Here is a 21,653-nt window from a genome sequence, read left to right as displayed (position 1 = left end):
GAACGAGACGCAAAAACTAGGAATGGACCAAATGGTCGGCCAATTGGTGACATCCCCCCGGGCTTCTAAAGAGTTGACCTCAACTGAAAAGCCTCAAGATATGCCTGCAACAACTGGGGATAATCTGCAAAATAATCCTCATTTACCCATTTGGCATCAATAGGCAAATAATTCTTAAACTTCACAAGGTATCTCCTGGAAAGCTTTCCTGCAGGTAGCTTTCTCTCCTTGTGAAAAACAATCTGTTCTGGCTGGAGGATCTCCTCAAGCTCTTCAATTTCTGGCGGATCTTCTGTGACAGGCTCATCAGGATCTGGCCCCACATATTTCCGAAATAGACTCACATGAAAAGCATTGTGAATCTTCCAATGACTAGGTAGAGCAAGCCTGTAGGACACTTCATTGATCTTATGAATCACCTTGAAGGGTTCATAGTAGCGAGGAGAAAGCTTAGGATATGATCCTTCTCGTCCTGGCCTCTTCCGAAGCCTAGCCTTCTCAAATTTCAGCAATACCCAATCACCTTCTTTGACTTCCATGTCTCTTCTATGCTTGTCAGCAGCCATTTTATGCTTATCCTGAGATCTTGCAATGGCTGTCCGCACCTGACCAAAGGCAACATGCAAGTCACGAACATATTCATCAGTTGCAAAAATCTCATCCTTTGTACGAAGGATGGGTGGCAAGACCACTCTGCCATAAATAATCTCAAACGGAGCCTTTCCTGTGGAAGCATGGATCGTATTGTTGTAGGCAAACTCAACAAGTGGAAGATACTTCTCCCATGCAGTCTTTTGATCTGCCACATAACATTTCAATAAATCCAACACGGCTGAATTTGCAGCTTCACTTTGGCCATCCGTTTGGGGATGATAAGCTGATGAAAACTCAAGCTTAGTACCCATATTATCAAACAAAGCTCTCCAAAATAGGCTTGTAGTCCTGGGATCTCTATCCCCAACAATGGATTTAGGCATACCATGATGCTTGAAAATATTAGCAAGAAAAAGCTTTACCATATGATCAGCTTTAATGGTTTTCTTGACGGGCAAGAAATGAGCTTGCTTGCTAAACCTGTCCACAATAGTCCAAATAGCATCATTCCCATGCTGGGATCTGGGCAAATCCATAATAAAATCCATCGTGATACTTTCCCAAGGTTGCGAGGGAATAGGCAATGGCTGAAGCAAACCTGGAGGCTTTTGCCTGTCAAATTTCACCTTTTGGCAAGTGATACATGCACGCACATAAGCCTCAATGTCTTTACGCATGCTTGGCCAAAAGAAATACCTCTGAATCATGCGAGTAGTAGGCATAATACCTCGATGACCAGCATATGGTGGAGCGTGACATTCGTCCATAACCTTTGGACGCAGATCCTTCACCACACATAGGCAATTATCCTTCATTAGATAACCCTCATTGATAACATAAGAGGCATGTGAATGAGCAGCCATCAAATCAGTCCATATATGGCAAAAATCAGCATCCAAATGATACAAATCTCTCATAGCAGATAGATCTCCATGAGAGGCCACTGAGACTGCAGCAATATAAGGCCTCCAAGATAGTGCATCGGCCACTACATTTTTCTTTCCTGGGGTATGCAGAATCTGAAAATGAAACATGGAAAGAAAATTTGCCATTCTCATCTGCTTCTCTGAAAGCTTGGTTTGAGATAGAAAGTATCTCAAGCTTTGATGATCTGTCTTGACTACAAATTCAGCCCCAAGAAGGTAGTGTTTCCAAATCTTTAAGGCGTGAATTACAGCCAAGAGCTCTTTCTCATAGATATCCATATGAAGCTCAACATCATGCAAACGACAGCTCTCGTATGCAACTGCATGCCCTTCCTGATTTAGGATAGCTCCTATGCAATCACCACAAGCATCACATTCAACCACGAATGACTTGTGCAAGTCAGGAACAATCAATACTGGACCACATCTTATGGCATGCTTGAGCTGCAAGAAAGCATCCTGTTCCTTTGAAGTCCATTTGAAAGCAGTTTTCTTCTTCGTGAGATTATGTAGAGGAGTGGCAATCATAGCAAAATGCCTTATGAAACGCCTGTAGTACGAACATAATCCCAGAAAACTACGTACTTGATGTACGTTTTGCAATTCGGGCCAATTCCGAATAGTCTCTATCTTTGCAGGATCCATTGTAACTCCATCTTTGGATACAATATGTCCTAGATAATGAATCTCTGAAAGGAAAAACTCACTTTTCTTGGCATTGACGAAAAGTTTATGCTTCCGCAACTCTTCGAACACTGTGACCAAATGAGTTCTGTGTTCCTGCTCATTCTTGGAGAAAACCAAGATATCATCAAAGAAGACTCCTGTAAACTTGTGATGGGGTCGGAATATCCTATCCATCATACGATTAAAAGTAGCAGGAGCATTGGTGAGACCAAAAGGCATTACCAAGAATTCATATAATCCGAAGGCTGTCCTGAATGCAGTCTTATGGACATCTTGTGGCACCACGCGTATCTGGTGATAACCACTCTTCAAATCAAGTCTGCTAAAGCAAGCTGAGCCATCAAGCTTATCCAAGATATCATCAATACGTGGAATAGGAAATCTGTTCTTGATGGTAAGCTTGTTCAAAGCTCTATAGTCCACACACATACGGAATGATCCGTCCTTCTTTTGAACAAGAAGCACAGGAGAGCAGTAAGGTGAGGAACTGGGCTGAACCAAACCTTTCTCTAAAAGCTCGTTTACCTGCTTCATAATTTCTTCTTGTTGTGCAGCACTCACTCGGTATGCGGGTTTGTTAGGTGGAGAACTACCTGGCACAAGATCTATACGGTGATCTTCGGGCCTTTGGGGAGGTAATTCACCTGGCAACGAGTCAGCAAAACAGTCGTTGAATGCATTAAGAAAATTCAGCCTATCATTAGACATAGCATCCACATTTTGATGATTTGGCACAAGACTATCACGCACAAAAACCAAGTACGCTGAAAGACTCTTTTTCATTGCTTTATTAATTTGGATGTGTGATACAAGTGGGATGGAATCCCCTTCTTTGCCAGCATCAATAAAATGCATGCGGCCTTTATGCATAAAGGAAATCATATTGGACTTGTAGTCTTTGCGGGGCTCAAGCCTATGATGCCACGGCTTGCCCAACAATACATCACATCCATTCAGTGGAGCAACTAGAAAATGCTCATTATCAAGGTAGCCCTGTACTGTCTCTGATGAAGATCTATGCATCTGGTCTTCCTCTAGTCCACAATCCATTCCTGCCCTGACTCTGAACACCGTCTTGGTCTTCGTTCCTGGAACTGAGTTTGGCACTCTCACATCACCCTTGGAGGATCAACCTCCCTTGGGACCGTTCCCTTAGAACCTATCTGGCTCACGGAACTGCCATCCCCATCTGGCACTGTGGAACACCACCAACAAACGTCCTGGGAGTTCTTCCCGATCTGTGTTCTTGCCTTGGGCTTTGAATCCGTGTACTTTCCTGTACCTTGGACCTGTACACCATCATATGGGACTGAATCAGCGTTTAGCCTTGTTGAGCCTGATGCTCTGATACCAATGTAACGCGCGGAAGCTCTGGGTAGTCTTCTTTCAGCCCTAAACACTCTTGAAAACCTTCTGATGCAAAAACGCACCATCTGATGCAAAAACGCAGGTAGAGAGAGAGTAGAGAGAGAGAGTGAGAAGTGCTGGAATTTTCAGTATATACTATGGTACAAAAAGGTACATATCTGTACAGCCATGGGCTGCCTTCATAAAAAGGTGATCAACCCTAAAATCTGTCCCCTATGGGACCCCTAGAGATCCAATCCCCTAGTGGGAGAGAATGATTAATGCTATGAGCACTTGGTGCCTTTTATAGAATTCTTGGACAAGGTAGGAGCTGGCCGACTGCTGGTCGGCCAGTTCTGAATTCATTAAATGGCTTTTTACTCAGCCGACTTGGTTATCTTGGCCTTGTCATCATGCGCCTTCAGCCACCTTGTTTCCTGGTACAGCTGACAGCTCCTGTACTCAGCCGACTGCCCCCTGGTGCTTCTCCAAGTCCAACCTGGCCACTTCTGTATCTTGTGCTCCATATTCTGACTCTATCTGGTTCATACTATTTATCTGTTTGCCCCTTCTGGATTTAGCCCTAGAAATGTCCATGGCATCTGTGATGCACATGACATTTATCACCTGCTTTGAATTCCTTGAGCTTCCTGGCATGAGGCTCATGGTCTTCTCTTTTTCTTTTCCCCTTATCCAATGGGACAGCCCTGTCTGCATGGGCTCCATGGGCCGTCAAAGAAGCTTCATGGGGCACGGTGGCATGTGCTCCACGAACTCGAAACTCAGATGCATGTGACTTACTTGCATATGGCATGGTCTCTCCATGAGACAACTCAGAAGGCAAAATTTTTCTGGAAGCAGACCTGTCACCATGAGATACATGTCTGGCATGCATGTGACTTTCATGCCCTCCATGAGCACTGGCATACATATATTTGTCAGGCTTAGTGCCTTGAGGAGAGGATGCATGTCGAGAGGTGACAGTCACCTCTTCCTTTTGCATAAAAGATTTCAGCCTTTGGGATGCGGGATCTCCATGCTTCAAACGAGGTGGATTTCTGAATTTCAGCTCTCCGTCATCCCCCTCTTTGATATCACCTTTGCGAAGGAGATAGGCAAGTGCCAACTCCCTTGGTTTCTTGCCCACTTCACGAGCCATTGATTCAAAGGTTACATCAACCATAGCATCAGCCTTCCTGGCTTCAATAGCACTTTGCAGATGGGGATCTTCATGCAAAAACTTTAACTCTTGCTCTTGAGCCTGCAAAAGTTTTCTCATATGTTCCATTTCAGCCCTCATAGCATCAGGCTCTTGTTCAAGCATAACTGTCTTTCCTGGAGACAGTTGACCCTTGGATTCACTATCAATAACCCTTTCAAGGGGCTTGTGCCTACCACGCAGGGCATCAGACCCACGAGAAGCACTAGATGGACCCCTCGAATTTGGTACTTCCAAAGGGTTGCCTTGGCTGTCCATTGTGTTCAAAGTTTGCTAAAAGCGGGATGTCCAGCACACAGGTTCGTTTCCCCACTAGGAAGAGGGAAACAACCGTGCTCTGATACCAATGAAACCGATCCCGTCAAGTGGGAAAGACTCCGTTGGACATCCACACGCTTAATAGCACAACTTTAAAACCACAAATTTGAAATGGACAACTTAAAACAACTTGAAATTTAAATGAAATGAAATGGAAAGATGGACACGAGCACTGGGGCCGGAACGGGCCGACCCCCCCCTCAATATATGATATATTTATTGGGAGTATTTAATAAATACAATGCTCCATGGGTTCCAAGAACCAGATAATGTCCATGTACATATGAAAACAGTACCAAACAAATATGCTCGAATTTCGATGTAGAAGCTCGAAGCAGAACGACCACTAGTGTGGTCCAATCGCTACGGTCCTGTGCTTTCACTGGACTCCGCGGAGAGCGCCTCACTGGTGTTCCGAGACCACGCACAAACAGGCGCTCTCGTACTAACGCCTGGCTCTCCCGATCTCAGCACCTTTGGACCGAGGTTCGCCAATATAGCTTGGACAACCCGGCACCGAACGGGTGTGGCCGTAGAGGGATGAATCCCTTCTCAGATTTAAACATAAAATGCTTTACTCAAATCTGAAAATCACTTACTTGTAGTTGGTTGATGGAAGACCAAAACTTGTGGTGTTTGTGTAGACTTTGAAACCACCCAAGAGATGTGAAGACTTCTTGTAGCCGCCAATGGAAAAGAAGTACAACCTGAGTAGCTGGAGCGTGGCCTGCTGGTGATGGGACAACAGCCCGGCTGCAGAGGGTAGCGTGTTGGAAAAGTATGTTCACGATCGGCTGGTGATGGTCACACAGATGGTTGCTGTAATATGCTGCTGAAGATGGCCTACGTCTGCCTGCAGAGGAACTAGGCAGCACAGCCTGTGGGTAGACAGCCGCCTAAAGCATAGGGGCCGCCTAGCTGATGTGCTCAACCACCTGGCTGCAGAGTCTGTTGAAGGTGGCCCACGACTGTGTGTGTAGAGGAAGAAAACAGCGCAGCCTTCAAGTTTGCAGCCGCCTGTAGGAGCAGAAAGTACAGCCTGTGGGTAAACAGCAGCCTGCGCAGCCACCAGGATGAGAGCATGCGCAGCAGTACGGAGATAGATGGCGGCCACCTGCAGTGCAGTTGCAACCAGCCGCCTGGGGACAGGTACGTGCAGTAATATAGGGAGCCGCCTGCAGCAAGTTAGTCGCCAGCAGAAAAAAGATGCATCGCCGGTAGTCTCACGTGCAAAAGTGGCAGCGATGAAGATGATACTTGAAGGAAAGAGCCCTTTATTTAATAAAAATTAAGGTGTAGTCTACTCTAGTAAATTCTACGCATGCATGTGGGGGAACTAGTGGGGGTTGGTGACCATGCCCACCCCCACACTCACTTAAAAGTGGGGCTCCCCACCTTGGCCCCTAAGTGGGTGCCCAAAGGGGGTGCCCACTTTTAAATAAATGTGAACACCTAACCTTATAAATTAAAAGGTTAGAATTTAAAACATTAAAACAACAAGTGCGACATACTTACCACCTGTACACATGCACTAGAACTCGTCAGAATACAGGGCAGACTTCACGACTCACTGGCAGGCGTCCCCGCTTAGTAAGTAACACGTCAAGCAGGCAAACACACGAATATATGTCATGCGAAAACAGTTTCAAGCATGCAAATCATGTGTGCATGTGCAAATAGTAACATGGACATATCTCCCGTTCATGGAACAAGTACAAAATATCTGTCGGCACAAAACTGGCACGACATAAAAAACATAAAAATCCTGGTCTTCCTATGGAGTGACAGTCCCATAGGTAAGACACAGTTCTAGGCACGAGTTTCCCTATGGTGTGACAGTCCCATAGGCAAAACACGGCACGAATACTGGCTCTTGCATGGCGTGACAGTCCCATGGATCGAACACAGTCCAGGTCATACACGGGTGGCACTGATCTGGCTCCCGTCCATACGACACCATCCTGCTAACACACGGGTGGCACCAGTCTGGCTCCCGTCCATGTCAGCAAAATACTGGCCTCTTCACATGAGACACCGGCCTGGCCTCAAGTGAACGAGACGCAAAAACTAGGAATGGACCAAATGGTCGGCCAATTGGTGACAGATGCTGGTCGGCCAGCCTTGCTGCAGTCGGCCAGTTCCTGGAGGGTAAACATGTATGCCTTGCAGATGCAAGACTGACTGCTAAGATGTCTGCTATGCAAGCCATGTGCAACCCTATATGTTGTGCAAGAATGCAGATGGATGGGTTACTAATGCATACCTAAGGGAAAATCCCTAAGGGTGGCCTGCAAGATTTTGAGAACTGGGTTTAACTGTGCGGAAGCGATTAACATGATGTCTGACTGAATGATTGATGGAATGAAAATGATCTAAGGCTGGTTACCCTGTAACGCTTTGATACCAATGTGACATGTGAGGGATTTGACGGTCTTGTAAACACAACCTTAGGCTAACTAAGCTGCACTTAATGATGCTTAAGAAAAGATAGTGTCAATGCAATGCAATGTAGCTATATTAGATGAATGGGTTACAGTGACATCTAAATAGATCTATGATACTGTCCTAGATGGAGATCCTTCTCGGGATGAGATGGATGGGTTGAATGCTGATGCTGAGGACTGTTCCTTGCTCCAATGCTGAGGTCCACCCTGCGATGCCGGCTTCCCTCTATGTAGGAGATGTAGGAATGATGAACTATATGCTGAATATGCTGCCTACGTGCTGAATATGCTGATATGCTGGATGAACTGCTGTCCCACTGACTTTCCCTTGTGTCCTGGGAAGGAAACGCTGAAGGGATGGCTTGGAACTGATGTGATGCTGAAGTGATGCTGAAACGCAGATGCTCTCCTTGTTGCCTGGGAGGAAACGTTGAGGAGATGGATGCGTTTGCTGAACTGAGATGCTGATGCGCTGAACTGAGATGATGATCTATGCGTTGAACTGGGATGAGAGGCTGTATGCTGAAAACGCTCATGATATGGACTGAATGGATGCGCCTCTATTTATATGTGTGAAAAGATGCTGGTCTGCCAGCCTTGCTGCAGTCAGCCAGCTCCTGGATGCTCACGACTGCACATAAATGCCATAAATGCTGGTCGGCTGGTTATAAATGCTATCGGCTGGTGCTAATGTGTGTTGGGGTAAAGGCGTTATGCCCACCCTTATAGTGTGTACAAGCCCATAAGTTATAGTACATAGTACACTTAGTACATTTAATGTACTAAGTGCACTATGTGTACTAGTGCAATATACATGTGTGATAGGGGAGTCACACACTCATGCCTCATGAGTTGACTTATCCCCACAACTCTCTCTCTCTCTCTCTCTCCCTTGCTTCTCTGTGTATGTCTCCCATGAATGAACTCTAACCTAACCCTAATTCTGCATTCTCCCATCAACTGGTATCAGAGCCTAGAAGGCGGTGCTATTCATCTCTTCCACTGCTCGAATAGGGTTTCTTGCATTGATGGCTTTTACAGTCATCCAGTCTTTGCATTTGGGAATCCAGCAGGAGTAGCTGGCTGCTAAGCGTAAGCGAATCAGTCGTGGGCTGGCTAGCATTAGCCAAGGCAGCATAAGCGGGTGCTGGTAGTACCTTGGTCGAGGGCGTCCATCGAAGCGTGCCAGCTCTACACGGCGCAGGCAATCACGAAGCGCACAGCAGCCAGGCGAATACGTGGCAAAAGTGTAGCGCGTAAGTGCGCTAGGCGAGCGAAGCGGGCCAGCTCTACACGGCGCAGGCAATCACGAAGCGCACAGCCGCCAAGCGAATACGTCAGGCGGGCGTTGAGCCATTGGCGAAGGCAGCAGCCCTAGGCGACCTGTAGCGTGGCTGAGGCAGCACACGTCCATACTCAGGCGGACACGGAGGCTGGTGAGCGAGTAGAACGAGCAGCGATGAGCATCAGGAAGGCGACGTCAACAAGTGCTGCTAGGCGAAGCTAGGCGGACAGGCTGACGGGCGGACAGGCTGACGGACGGGCAGGCTGACCTTTTGTCCTTGCTGTCCCAAAGCGTAACAACGCTTACGACCAGCAGCGCTCGCAGCAGGTGAGGTAGCGAGGAGAGGAGACGTCCACGAGGAGTTTTTCATCAGCACAACCTCTCCTGCAACAGCATCTGCAATCATCATTCAGCCTTCAAATTGAAGAAAAAAATCAGAAAATTACGAGGTATTTGCCTTCAATTTTTTGCGAATTTCTTATCAATTCAAGCAATTGAGCAGGTACAGGTGCCCAATTGCTCAATTTTTGAGCAAAATTGGCAAAATTGGGTGACATTGGTCACAATCAGGATAAATTTGCAGGAAATTGGTCAAATCAGGATCAATTTGCAAGAAATTGGATGTCGAAATTTGGGGCTTTTGATGTAATTGTGCAATTAAGCACTCATACATGCTGTATGATGTGAGAAATCGCACATTTGGGCAAAATTGCAGCAAATTGCAGCAAATTGCAGTGCAAATCAAGGGGCTTTTGTGCCGATTTGGTTGATTTGCATGCAGGCAATCGCATTTGATGCTGTGGATAATGTGTTGATGCCTTACAAGCACTCAATGTGCCTGTAAATCAAGGGGCTTTCATGTATTGGATGTATATGTGGCCAGGGGGAAGCATCGTGAACACTCTGGATGCCTTCATGTGCGTCAATGTACCATGTATGATCAGAAATTGATCTTAAATCAAGGGGCTTTTCAAGTTTGTATGCTTGTTGAGCTTGGCAAAGCAGCAGGCAAGACATTTATGCCTTGAATCCTCAAAAATCAGCTTGCAGTCAAGGGGCTTTTGCCCAATTTCTGTTCGGGACTGTTGTATGCAGTGTACGGGACTGTAAAAGTCTGATTTTCACTCATTTGGACAGCCAAGAAAGCATTTATTGCTACTGTACCTGCTGGTACAGATTTGGCACAGCTTTGTGCATGTTTTGGCATGGCTGTACACTGTTTTGAGTGACCAAAAGGTTCAATTTCAGCTGCTGTACTTGCCGGGACAGGTTTGGTACATCATTGGTGAGCACTTGGTACTGCTGTACAGTACTTTGGAAGGGCAAAAGAGCACATTTAAGGTGCTGTCCAAAATCTGCAGCAACCAGATTCTGGTGATTTCATCACAAAAAGTGGGAGAAAAGTTGCATTCTTGCTTCCGCAGTGGGAGATAAAGCTTGGGAGAATAACCGTGAGCACTTTGTGTGCTTTTGGTGCAGTGTTTGCACATCTTGGGTGCAGTGTTTGCACATTTGCAGGGAGTCAGGCATTGACAGGTTGCATTTTGCTATGGCAACCACAGGTGAGAGCTCTTCATTGCTTCACATCAAGAAGCTTGAAGGCTCGCAGAATTATGATATTTGGCAAACCCAGTGCTACAATGTGTTGCTCCAGAAAAAGCAGCACAAGCCTATCAAAGAAAGGGGTGTGATGCCCGCTTCTCTTACTGCTGAAGAGTGGGAAGATATGGATGAGCTGGCAAGATCTACTATCATGTTGTCTGTGTCAGACTCATTACTTTTCAGCATTCGTGAAGAGAAGACAGCTTGGGGAATGTGGCAGAGATTGCAGGACTTGTATGCCCAGCAAAGTGCCTCAAGCAAAGTGTATTGGTTGAAGAAACTCATAGGTCTTCAGATGAAGGAAGGGGCATCTATGACAGCCCATCTCAATGAGTTTAATGGTATTGTCAGCCAAGTTATAAATCAAAAGTTGGCAATGGACGATGAGTTCAAAGCCACTTTTCTGTTATGCACTTTGCCAGAGAGTTGGGACACATTCAGGACAGCCACTAGCAATTCGAATGCTATGCTGTCATATGCAGATGTTGAGGGTGCTCTTCTTCAAGAAGAGATGAACAGGAAAAACAACTCTGTTGGAAAGTCCAATGCAATGAATGCACGTGGGAGATCCCAGCAAAGGGGGAAAAGCCAAGAAAGGGGAAGGAGCAAGTCTCGCTCCAAAAAGGATTTGGAATGCCATTATTGTGGCAAGAAGGGACACATCAAAAAACAATGCTACAAATGGAAAAATGATCAAAAGGAAAAGGGAAAAGGCAAAGACAAAGAGAAAGATGAAGCCAAAGATGTAAAGCCAAAGGGCAAAAGTGGAGTCAAAATTGAAGAAATCAATGTGTCACATGCAGGTGGCAGTGAGGATGAGGTCCTCTTTACGTCTTCACTTGATGCCCATTCACTTCTTACAGGTGGTCATGGTATGCACTCATGGATCATTGATTCAGGTGCCTCCTTTCATGTCACAGGTTGCAGAGACTTGTTTGTCAGGTATACTGCTGGCAATGAAGGAGTGGTTTATTTGGGTGATAACCATGCATGCAAAATTCTTGGCAGAGGTGATGTGAGGCTTGTATTTTCAGATGGCTCACAGCTTATGCTCCATGATGTCAGGCATGTGCCTGAGATCAAGAAGAATCTGCTTTCTACTGGACAGCTTGATGATGCTGATTATGTTACCACATTTGGTAGTGGAAAGTGGAAAATTAGTAAGGGCTCACTGGTTGTTGCCAGAGGCTCTAAGGTGGACACTCTTTACTTTATGCATGCAGGTGTTTGTCACCATGCGAATGTAAATGCAACCGAGCTGCCGGAAATCTCTATGTGGCATAGCCGGTTGGGACACATGAGTGTCAAAGGAATGGAGCAATTGTCTCGTTTGGGTTACTTGCCTTCTCTAAAGTTTTCAAGTTTTCAGTTTTGTGAGCATTGTATATATGGTAGGCAACTACAGTGCCCCCACAAGAAAGCTCTTGGACAGAAAGATGCTCAGTTAGATGTTGAGAATCAAACTGGCAAAACACTGAAGGCTTTGCGTTCCGACAACGGTGGAGAGTATATGTCCAAACAGTTTCAGGACTTTTGTGATGCTAAAGGCATCAAGAGGGAGCTCTCCACTCCTTATGATCCTCCACAAAACGGGACAGCAGAGAGGATGAACAGGACCATACAGGAGAAGGTCCGTTCTATGTTGTCACATGCTGCATTACCTCATGGTTTTTGGGCTGAAGCTGTTATGACAGCCGTTCACCTTATAAACAGGTCACCTAACACGAGGCTTGGTGGGAAAGTGCCAGAAGAAGTATGGACAGGGAAGCCTCCGTCATACAAGCACTTGAGAGTGTTTGGTTGCGTTGCGTACGTGCACATACGCAGGGAAATGCGCACCAAACTTGATCCTAAGTCTTATAAATGCATATTCCTAGGATATGGTGACAGAGGTGAAATGGGGTATAGACTTTGGGATCCCATGAATAGAAAGATCATACGCAGCAATGATGTCATTTTTGATGAAACATGCATGTATAAGGAGCCTGCAAGGCAACAGGAGCCTGGCAGAGTCATCTTTGATGATGATGGACATCATGGACAACAACAAAGGGCTGTAAATCAGCCATTACAGCAGGAAAACCAGCCCTTAAATGGTGCTGAAAATGGTCCAAATGGACAGCCAGAGATGGCAGAAGATATCCCTATGGATATACCACAGTTAGAGGAGATACCGGGCATGATTTTTCAGCCTTATGGCATGGAACAGGAGCCACCAATGGGTGATATGCAGGCTGGACAGCAACCTGCAAATGATGGTCATTGGGTACGGAGGTCCACTAGACCCTCCAGAGCCCCTGACAGGTTTGTTCCAGGGGTTGACTACTTGATGCTCACTGACTGTGGGGAGCCCTCATGTTATAAAGAGGCTTTACAGAGGGCAGACAAAGCTCTATGGGAGCGTGCCATGAAGTCAGAGATGGATTCTCTGCATAAAAATGAAACATGGAAGTTGGTGCATTTGCCTGCAGGCAAGAAGGTTTTGCCATGCAAGTGGGTATACAGGCTCAAAGTTGCATCAGATGCTAAGCCAAGATACAAAGCCAGGTTAGTGGCTAAGGGCTTTAAGCAGGAATATGGTGTGGACTTTGATGAGATCTTCTCTCCAGTGGTCAAAATGACCACACTTAGAGCTGTGTTGGCTTTGGTTGCGCATGATGATCTGGACTTGATTCAGATGGATGTGAAGACTGCTTTTCTTCACGGTGATCTCCATGAGGAGATATATATGCAGCAGCCAGAGGGTTATGCAGTGAGTGGAAAGGAGAAGCTTGTATGCAAGCTGAAAAAGAGTCTTTATGGGCTCAAACAGGCACCAAGGGAATGGTATCACAAATTTGATACATTCATGAAATCTCAGAAATTCAGGAGAAGTGACATAGATCACTGCTTGTACACCAAGAAAGCTTTGGATGGCAGTCTCTTGATTCTCATTTTGTATGTTGATGATATGTTGATTGCCGGGAAATCTCGTAAAGAGATGGATGCCTTGAAGCAGAGGCTGCATCAAACCTTTGATATGAAGGATTTGGGTGATGCAAATCACATCTTGGGTATGCGGATACTTCGGGACAGAAATCAGCATGTGTTGTATTTGTCTCAGAAGGAATACATTGGCAAAGTCTTGCAGAGGTTCAATATGGACGGGGGGAAGAAGGCTAGTACTCCTTTGCCTCCATATGTGAAACTCAGTGCTATGGACAGCCCACAGTCAGATAGAGACAGGGCTGATATGGCCAAGATTCCGTATGCTTCAGCTTGTGGCAGTCTCATGTATGCCATGGTTGCTACTAGGCCGGACATTGCATTTGCAGTGGGAGTGGTTTCTAGATACATGGCCAACCCTGGCAAGAAGCATTGGGAAGCAGTGAAAGGTGTCATGAGATACCTGAAGGGCACACAGGATTTGTGCATTTGCTTTGGCAAACAGGATGCATTAGTGCATGGTTACACGGATTCGGATTATGCCGGTCATCCAGATAACCGGAAGTCTACTACCGGTTATGTATTTACATTCACAGGAGGTGCTGTGTCATGGATATCCAGGATGCAGAAGTGCACTGCCTTATCTACTACAGAGGCCGAGTATATTGCAGCCACAGAGGCTTGCAAGGAGGCATTATGGCTATCTCGGTTAGTGGTTGATTTGGGCTATACAGGGGATATTCCATTGTTGCATTGTGACAGTCAGAGTGCCATCCAGTTGGCAAAGAACCCTGTCTTTCATGCAAAGACGAAGCATGTGGATGTGAAGTATCACTTCATCAGAGAGGTGATAGAGAACAAGCAAATTCAGCTTGTTAAGATTCACACAGATGACAACCCGGCTGATCTGTTGACAAAGAGTTTGCCTTCGGAGCGGGTTGCTCATTGCAGACACTTGATGGGCATTGGATGAGGCCAGTTTCAGCCTTGATATGGCCTTGTATATTATCATGTACATGCTGATTTTTCTTTTCCTTCATTTAAGGGCACTTTGCCTTTAAGTGGGAGGTTGTTGGGGTAAAGGCGTTATGCCCACCCTTATAGTGTGTACAAGCCCATAAGTTATAGTACATAGTACACTTAGTACATTTAATGTACTAAGTGCACTATGTGTACTAGTGCAATATACATGTGTGATAGGGGAGTCACACACTCATGCCTCATGAGTTGACTTATCCCCACAACTCTCTCTCTCTCTCTCTCCCTTGCTTCTCTGTGTATGTCTCCCATGAATGAACTCTAACCTAACCCTAATTCTGCATTCTCCCATCAATGTGCTGTCGGCTGATGCTAACGCCCCGACCTGATGCACACGAATGCCTTGTATGCTCATGATGACTAAAGTGCTGATGTTGGTGCTGAAACACCCCCATGCTTATGCTGATATATGCCTGATTAATTCTTAGATATCCTGATTAATGCTTGATGATGCCATGCCACTTGTACACCTGATGGGTGTGCACGTGACATTCCCCTCTGCTAAACTGTTGCTGGGTGGTATACCTGGCAACCTTTCGACGACTCTGGTGATGCTGCTCCACTGAACCACTGCCCCCTTTTGACTTCTTCTGCCGGGATTGAGGTCGACTGTAAGAGTTGAATCCTTTGAGCCAAAGACTTGTCTACTGCGGGAACTAAATGGCAAATGCTGCTAAAACTGCTTGGAAATACCTGAGTCACCCCTGACCTGTCTGTGGAATCCTTTCACTTACCATCTCCGTCGCTCTTGAAACTCTGAACCTCTTGAGGCGATGTTGGAGCCAACTTCCGTCTTCTTCTGTGGAAGAGACCCCCCAGCTGCTGCCAGTTGAAGCCCTTTCTGACTTCTTCTTGCGCCCTTTCTCAAGCCTCTCTCTCTCTCTCTCTCTCTCTCTCTCTCTCTACCCCGCCCTTCGTCCGTCTGTGTTCGGCGCCCTTTACCCACCCACCCTTGCTCAGGCCCCCAAGGCAGCAACATAACTCTCCCCTGCACCTGTAGCTGAGCATCCTGTAGGTCGCATTTTCTAAGTCTCCCCCAAAGGGGAGAGGGTACCCTTGAGGGGAGACTCGTTCCACCAACAGCCCTCTCCTTTATCAGCAGCAACACATGGAAAGTAAGAAGCCTTTTGCCTCAGTCACCGCTTCACGATTACCACCCATTCCTCCACCCGTGAGCAAGCCGACACCATGGGAAGCCTACCTCATGCAAGAACTGAAGAAACTCCAGGGAGAATTAGCAGCACTGAAACACGAGACTATCAAGAAAGATGAACAAATCAACGAACTGAAAGTGCAAGTGCAAGCCATGAATACGAAGCAAGAGGAAGCACGAGAAGGACCCATACCTACAACACTACAAACAGAAACGACAAACCATGTTTCAAAGGTAAATTCAGTTAACTCACAAGATTTTGTTAAAGAAGTAATATCAACAGTCAAAGAAAAGGAACGAATGGAAAGTAACAAGAAGGTAATCAGAGTCGGTGGTCTTCCTCAAGGCTGGGATAGGGCAGACATAGCTCAAGAGCTTCAAGAAGACTACATATTAGATACAGATGTACAGCACAACTGAGCAAAGTAGTCCTCTTTGTGGACTTAGGAGACCCTATCTCTATTATAGTAAAGGGTACACAGGCAAAAGTCTCCTATATGGACAACAATGAGAAAATAGCAGTGATGAAGCAAACATGGTCTCTCCAAGGGACAAGGTATGGATGAACTCACCCCGCTACAACTCCATAACAGATCGGCAGAGTTGAATAAAGTTTAAGAAGCAAGAAAGAATGGCAAATGGGCAATATACAGAGGAGGACAAGCAATCATTAAAGAATTCCGTACCCCACCCCCCCTCAAGAGCAAATCCATCCATGGATGAAATATAGGTATTTTTATTTTGAACCTCAATTTCGAACTAGATGCAATAGAACCCATTGTAATTTAAACTCTTAAGAGTCTTAAGAGTTCATTTTGAGTTATTTTTTTTCAGTTTTATGCCTTTTTGGCATCGATACCGAGAGTGGAATGTAAATGGATGTACTTGATTTGTCCCATAGGTCGGATTCGGCCTCCTGTGGACGTTAATATAACTTTCTTTCTTTCTTTCTTTCTGCCGGGATTGAGGTCGACTGTAGGAGTTGAATCCTTTGAGTCAAAGACTTGTCTACTGCGGGAACTAAATGGCAAATGCTGCTAAAACTGCTTGGAAATACTTGAGTCACCCCTGACCTGTCTGTGGAATCCTTTCACCTACCATCTCCGTCGTTCTTGAAACTCTGAACCTCTTGAGGCGATGTTGGAGCCAACTTCCGTCTTCTTTTGTGGAAGAGACCCCCCCCCCCCTGCTACTAGTTGAATCCCAAAACTTATGTACTCCTTTGATGATGGATGTCATTCTTCCCCAGAGAATTCATGAGTAAACATGTATGCCTTGCAGATGCAAGACCGACTGCTAAGATGTCTGCTATGCAAGCCATTTGCAACCCTATATGTTGTGCAAGAATGCAGATGGATGGGTTACTAATGCATACCTAAGGGAAAATCCCTAAGGGTGGCCTGCAAGATTTTGAGAACTGGGTTTAACTGTGCGGAAGCGATTAACATGATGTTTGATTGAATGACTGATGGAATGAAAATGATCTAAGGCTGGTTATCCTGTAACGCTCTGATACGAATGTGACATGTGAGGGATTTGACCGTCGTAAACACAACCTTAGGCTAACTAAACTGCACTTAATGATGCTTAAGAAAAGATAGATAGTGTCAATGCAATGCAATGCAGCTATATTAGATGAATGGGTTACAATGACATCTAAATAGATCTATGATGTTGTCCTGGATGGAGATCCTTCTCGGGATGAGATGGATGGGCTGAATGCTGATGCTGAGGACTGTTCCTTGCTCCAATGCTGAGGTCCACCCTGCGATGCCGGCTTCCCTCTATGTAGGAGATGTAGGAATGATGAACTATATGCTGAATATGTTGCCTATGTGCTGAATATGCTGATATGCTGGAGGAACTGCTGTCCCACTGACTTTCCCTTGTCTCCTGGGAAGGAAACGCTGAAGGGATGGCTTGGAACTGATGTGATGCTGAATTGATGCTGAAACGCAGATGCTCTCCTTGTTGCCTGGGAGGAAATGCTGAGGAGATGGATGCGTTTGCTGAACTGAGATGCCGATGCGTTGAACAAAGATGATGATCTATGCGTTGATTTGGGATGAGAGGTAGTGTCAATGCAATGCAATGCAGCTATATTAGATGAATGGGTTACAATGAGATCTAAATAGATCTATGATGCTGTCCTAGATGGAGATCCTGTTAAAAGTAGTATCTCAAAGTGGGGTGGTAGTCGGCCATTTCACTTGTGAGGGTATATATACCCATGCCCACCCATTGTATTATTCAATCTATTCATTGCTAAAGTTAGCTGTTCGTCAACTTTTCTCTCTCTCTCTCTCTCTCTCTCTCTCTCTGCGCCAACTTCTCTCTCTACGTGTATTCAAACTTCCGCATGCTCGATTCTGACATGGTATCAGAGCTGAGGCTCTAGGGTCCTTGGACAAGCGCATAGAGAGGTGGAGAAGAAGAAGAGAGTGCGGTTCGCTGCCGACGTCGTGGAGCCTGCGGGTGACGGCCGAGAGTACAGGCTCCGGTTCGATGCTAGGAAGAGGCTAACGGGGAGACCCCGCGGAAGAGGCTCCTGCATCTAGGTGCCGCCAGAGCGCCAAACGTCGCTAAAGCTACATGCAAGAGAAAGAGCACCCCCAACTTCGAGCGACCAGTAGTCGTGAGCGAAGACGTGCTCAGGGCAGGCCAGGGGACTTAGCCAGGTCCCCTCATCTCCCGAGATCAGAGTGTGCTGTTTGCTCGGGCCGTTGCACTGGCAAAGTTTCCCGCTAAAGGAAAAGCGAAGAATAACTGGCGTGCCCTCCCGGTTTCCGGCTGATTGGAGGTTTGCGTTTTGCTTCATCGAGCTGTTTTTCACCTGCGTTTTCAGCTTCAGTGCTGCGTTTTCTCCTGGTTGGCTGTGGGCTTGCGTTTTCCTGCCCTGTTGCTGGTCGGCCAGTTTTTTAGAGCACTTTGGAGGCTGGTTTTGCTTTGGACAGCATCATAGCAGGCCAGGAGGGCACCGGTGACGCAAGGGTGGAGCCTCGGGAGTGGAATCCAGGACGCGGCCAAGACTTGCAGGTCAAAGTGCTCGAGGACTCGGGACGAGATTTCAACTGTGTTGACTGTTACAAGAGGGCGTCGGCTACGGAGAGGAGGTTTGGATCGACTGAGAAGATCTTGGACGGAGTTTATGAGATGGGTCTCCCGTGTTCAAGCAAGGACGACAAACTGAATGGCGACAACTATGCGCATTGGAACTTGATCATGAGGCTATGGTTTAGCAGAAAAGGCTTATGGGACATTGTTGATGGCTCGGAGGAACGTCCCCGAAGGGATAGCAATCGGTTCACACGTCTTCAGGAGGAGGAGTTTCTCAAATCTCTTGTGGATTGGGATGCTCACAATGCGAAGGCGATGTCGGCGATTGCAGAATCTCTCACCAAGGAAATTTCCCCTGCCATTCAGACTTTAAAGACTGCCAAGGAAATGTGGTCAAAGCTTGCAGGACTGTTTGATCGAGACTCAACAATGCGAGCAGTAACCCTTCTTGGCCAGTTGTTTTCCATCAAGTTTGAAACCGGGACCTCTATGCAGTCACTTCTAATGAAGGCAAAGGTTATCCATGATCAGTTATCGGCTATGAATAGTGCATTAACTAGTACCCAGTTAGCTGCCTTGGTTCTTACGAAGTTGCCTGAGGAGTACGAGATGGTCTCGAGGGCATTACGCTTACAAGTCACGAAGGAAAAGCTGGAATTTGATGATCTCAGCTCTTTTCTCATTGAGGAGGAAGCAGTGCTCATTTCCCAAGGCAAGATTCGGGTTCCGAAGGATGTAGAATCGGCACATGCTGCATCGGAATCCAATAAGAAGTCTAGGAGCCGTTGTTATAAGTGCGGAAAGCGAGGGCATTTGGCTCGGGATTGCAAATCCAAAGCTAAAGCTCAAGGCTCGACAAATGACAAAGGCAAAGGCAAAGCTGACGAGGATGACAGTGATAGTGATTCTAAGAGGGATGCTACGGCGTCTGCCGGTGTGGCGAGGACTTCACTGGCACATACTCCAGCATTCTAGCTTGGTGGATGGATGCTACCACGTGCTTCAGCCAGAGAGAGGCATGTGAATGGCAGAGAGGGGCAGTCTGTGCTCCCGTTTTGGTGATTTGGACCCGTGCGTCGGAGTTCAAGGCACATGCATCTGGCATGGAACAGCTTGACAAATCTATGGACGTGATGTGTTCGTAGTTCATTGGTAGCAGACTATGGATGGGATGAGTTCCTAGTTCATTGTCAGAGAATTTTGGGCGCCATGTGTCGATAGTTCAATGTTCAGGAGATCTTTTGGACGTGTGTGTTCTTAGTTCAACGAATGGGGGATCATGAATGTGGAGTTGTCTGCAATTCATTATTCTATGTGGCAGCTGAAGCTCAAGATGGCATTCCTTGAGGAGACAGGTTGTTTGGTGCATTTTCCGAGGTGTATTCAGTATCCGGCCAGTACTGAGGTGTCCATGGTTGCATCTACATCGACTTGGTTTCTTTTCTATGTCCACTATGAGCTACAGAGAGGGTGTTAAAAGTAGTATCTCAAAGTGGGGTGGTAGTCGGCCATTTCACTTGTGAGGGTATATATACCCATGCCCACCCATTGTATTATTCAATCTATTCATTGCTAAAGTTAGCTGTTCGTCAACTTTTCTCTCTCTCTCTCTCTGTGCGCCAACTTCTCTCTCTATGTGTATTCAAACTTCCGCATGCTCGATTCTGACAGATCCTTCTCGGGATGAGATGGATGGGCTGAATGCTGATGCTGAGGACTGTTCCTTGCTCCAATGCGGAGGTCCACCCTGCGATGCCGGCTTCCCTATATGTAGGAGATGTAGGAATGATCAACTATATGCTGAATATGCTGCCTATGTGCTGAATATGCTGATATGCTGGATGAACTGCTGTCCCACTGACGTCCCTTGTCTCCTGGGAAGGAAACGCTGAAGGGATGGCTTGGAACTGATGTGATGCTGAAGTGATGCTGAAACGCAGATGTTCTCCTTGTTGCCTGGGAGGAAATGTTGAGGAGATGGATGCGTTTGCTGAACCGAGATGCTGATGCGCTGAACTGAGACGATGATCTATGCGTTGAACTCGGATGAGAGGCTGTATGCTGAAAACGCTCATGATATGTACTGAATGGATGCGTCTCTATTTATATGTGTGAAAAGATGCTGGTCGGCCAGCCTTGCTGCAGTCGGCCAGCTCCTAGATGCTCACGACTGCACATAAATGCCATAAATGCTGGTCGGCTGGTGCTAATGTGCTGTTGGCTGATGCTAACAGCCCTGACCTGATGCACATATGCCTTATATGCTCATGATGACTAAAGTGCTGATGTTGGTGCTGAAACACCCCCATGCTTATGCTGATATATGCCTGATTAATTCTTAGATATCCTGATTAATGCTTGATGATGCCATGCCACTTGTTCACCTGATGGGTGTGCACGTGACATATTGTGCAAGAAATTTCATAATGGGCATTGGGTACGACTTCCTAGAATTCGTAGTCTTGGGCCCATGGGATCATTGTAAGTGTGCTAGGGTGCTGTCTTACCATTATCACAATATCAACAGCTACCCAACAAACTCCAATCACTGTCTCTGTGTAACCTTTAATTCTTATAAACTAGTCTCCATCATCACTTCATCACCATCTTCGAAACAGGCTTTCGTAAGTGTTGTGGCATGGGTACCTAGCTTATCTTCAAGAAAACAACAAATTCATGCGTAAAACCTTGAGAAAATATGAAATAAACAAAAGAGAGAGTAGAGAGAGAGAAGACACCACACTAGGGGTTGGAATAGCCTTGGGTCGACTCCCCCCTCTCGAGTTATATTAGATAAAACCCCTTGGAGTCTTGACTACAAGTTCTTAGAGCTAGAGAGCTCTCGTCTTTTTACATCTTTCAACAATGAGTGAATAGCTGAATGTATAGTTCTTGCCCAAAAGCACTTGCGAAAAGCAACTCACTTAATAGTCCAAAAAGCATCTTTTTAATAATAAAATCTCCTCTTTTTAGTATTCAGAAAGCTTTTAATCTTTTGCTTTCCAAAAGCTGGTTTCATCATTCCAAGCCTGTAAGGTTGCCCTGCGCTGTTATCCTT

General features: G+C 46.2%; 1 protein-coding gene across 1 annotated transcript in view; it reads left to right on the top strand.

Moving 5' to 3' along the window:
* Window positions 1-21,653, top strand: part of ATERDJ2A (DnaJ / Sec63 Brl domains-containing protein) — a 38,718-nt gene that overhangs the window by 6,003 nt on the left and 11,062 nt on the right. The window lies entirely within an intron of this gene.

Source organism: Cibotium barometz, chromosome 10 (assembly GCF_041138505.1).
Source record: "Cibotium barometz isolate CiBa-2024 chromosome 10, ASM4113850v1, whole genome shotgun sequence".
In the NCBI taxonomy this organism is placed as follows: domain Eukaryota; kingdom Viridiplantae; phylum Streptophyta; class Polypodiopsida; order Cyatheales; family Cibotiaceae; genus Cibotium; species Cibotium barometz.
The sequence above is the reverse complement of the archived record's forward strand: the minus strand, read 5'-3'. Positions and strand labels throughout refer to the sequence as shown.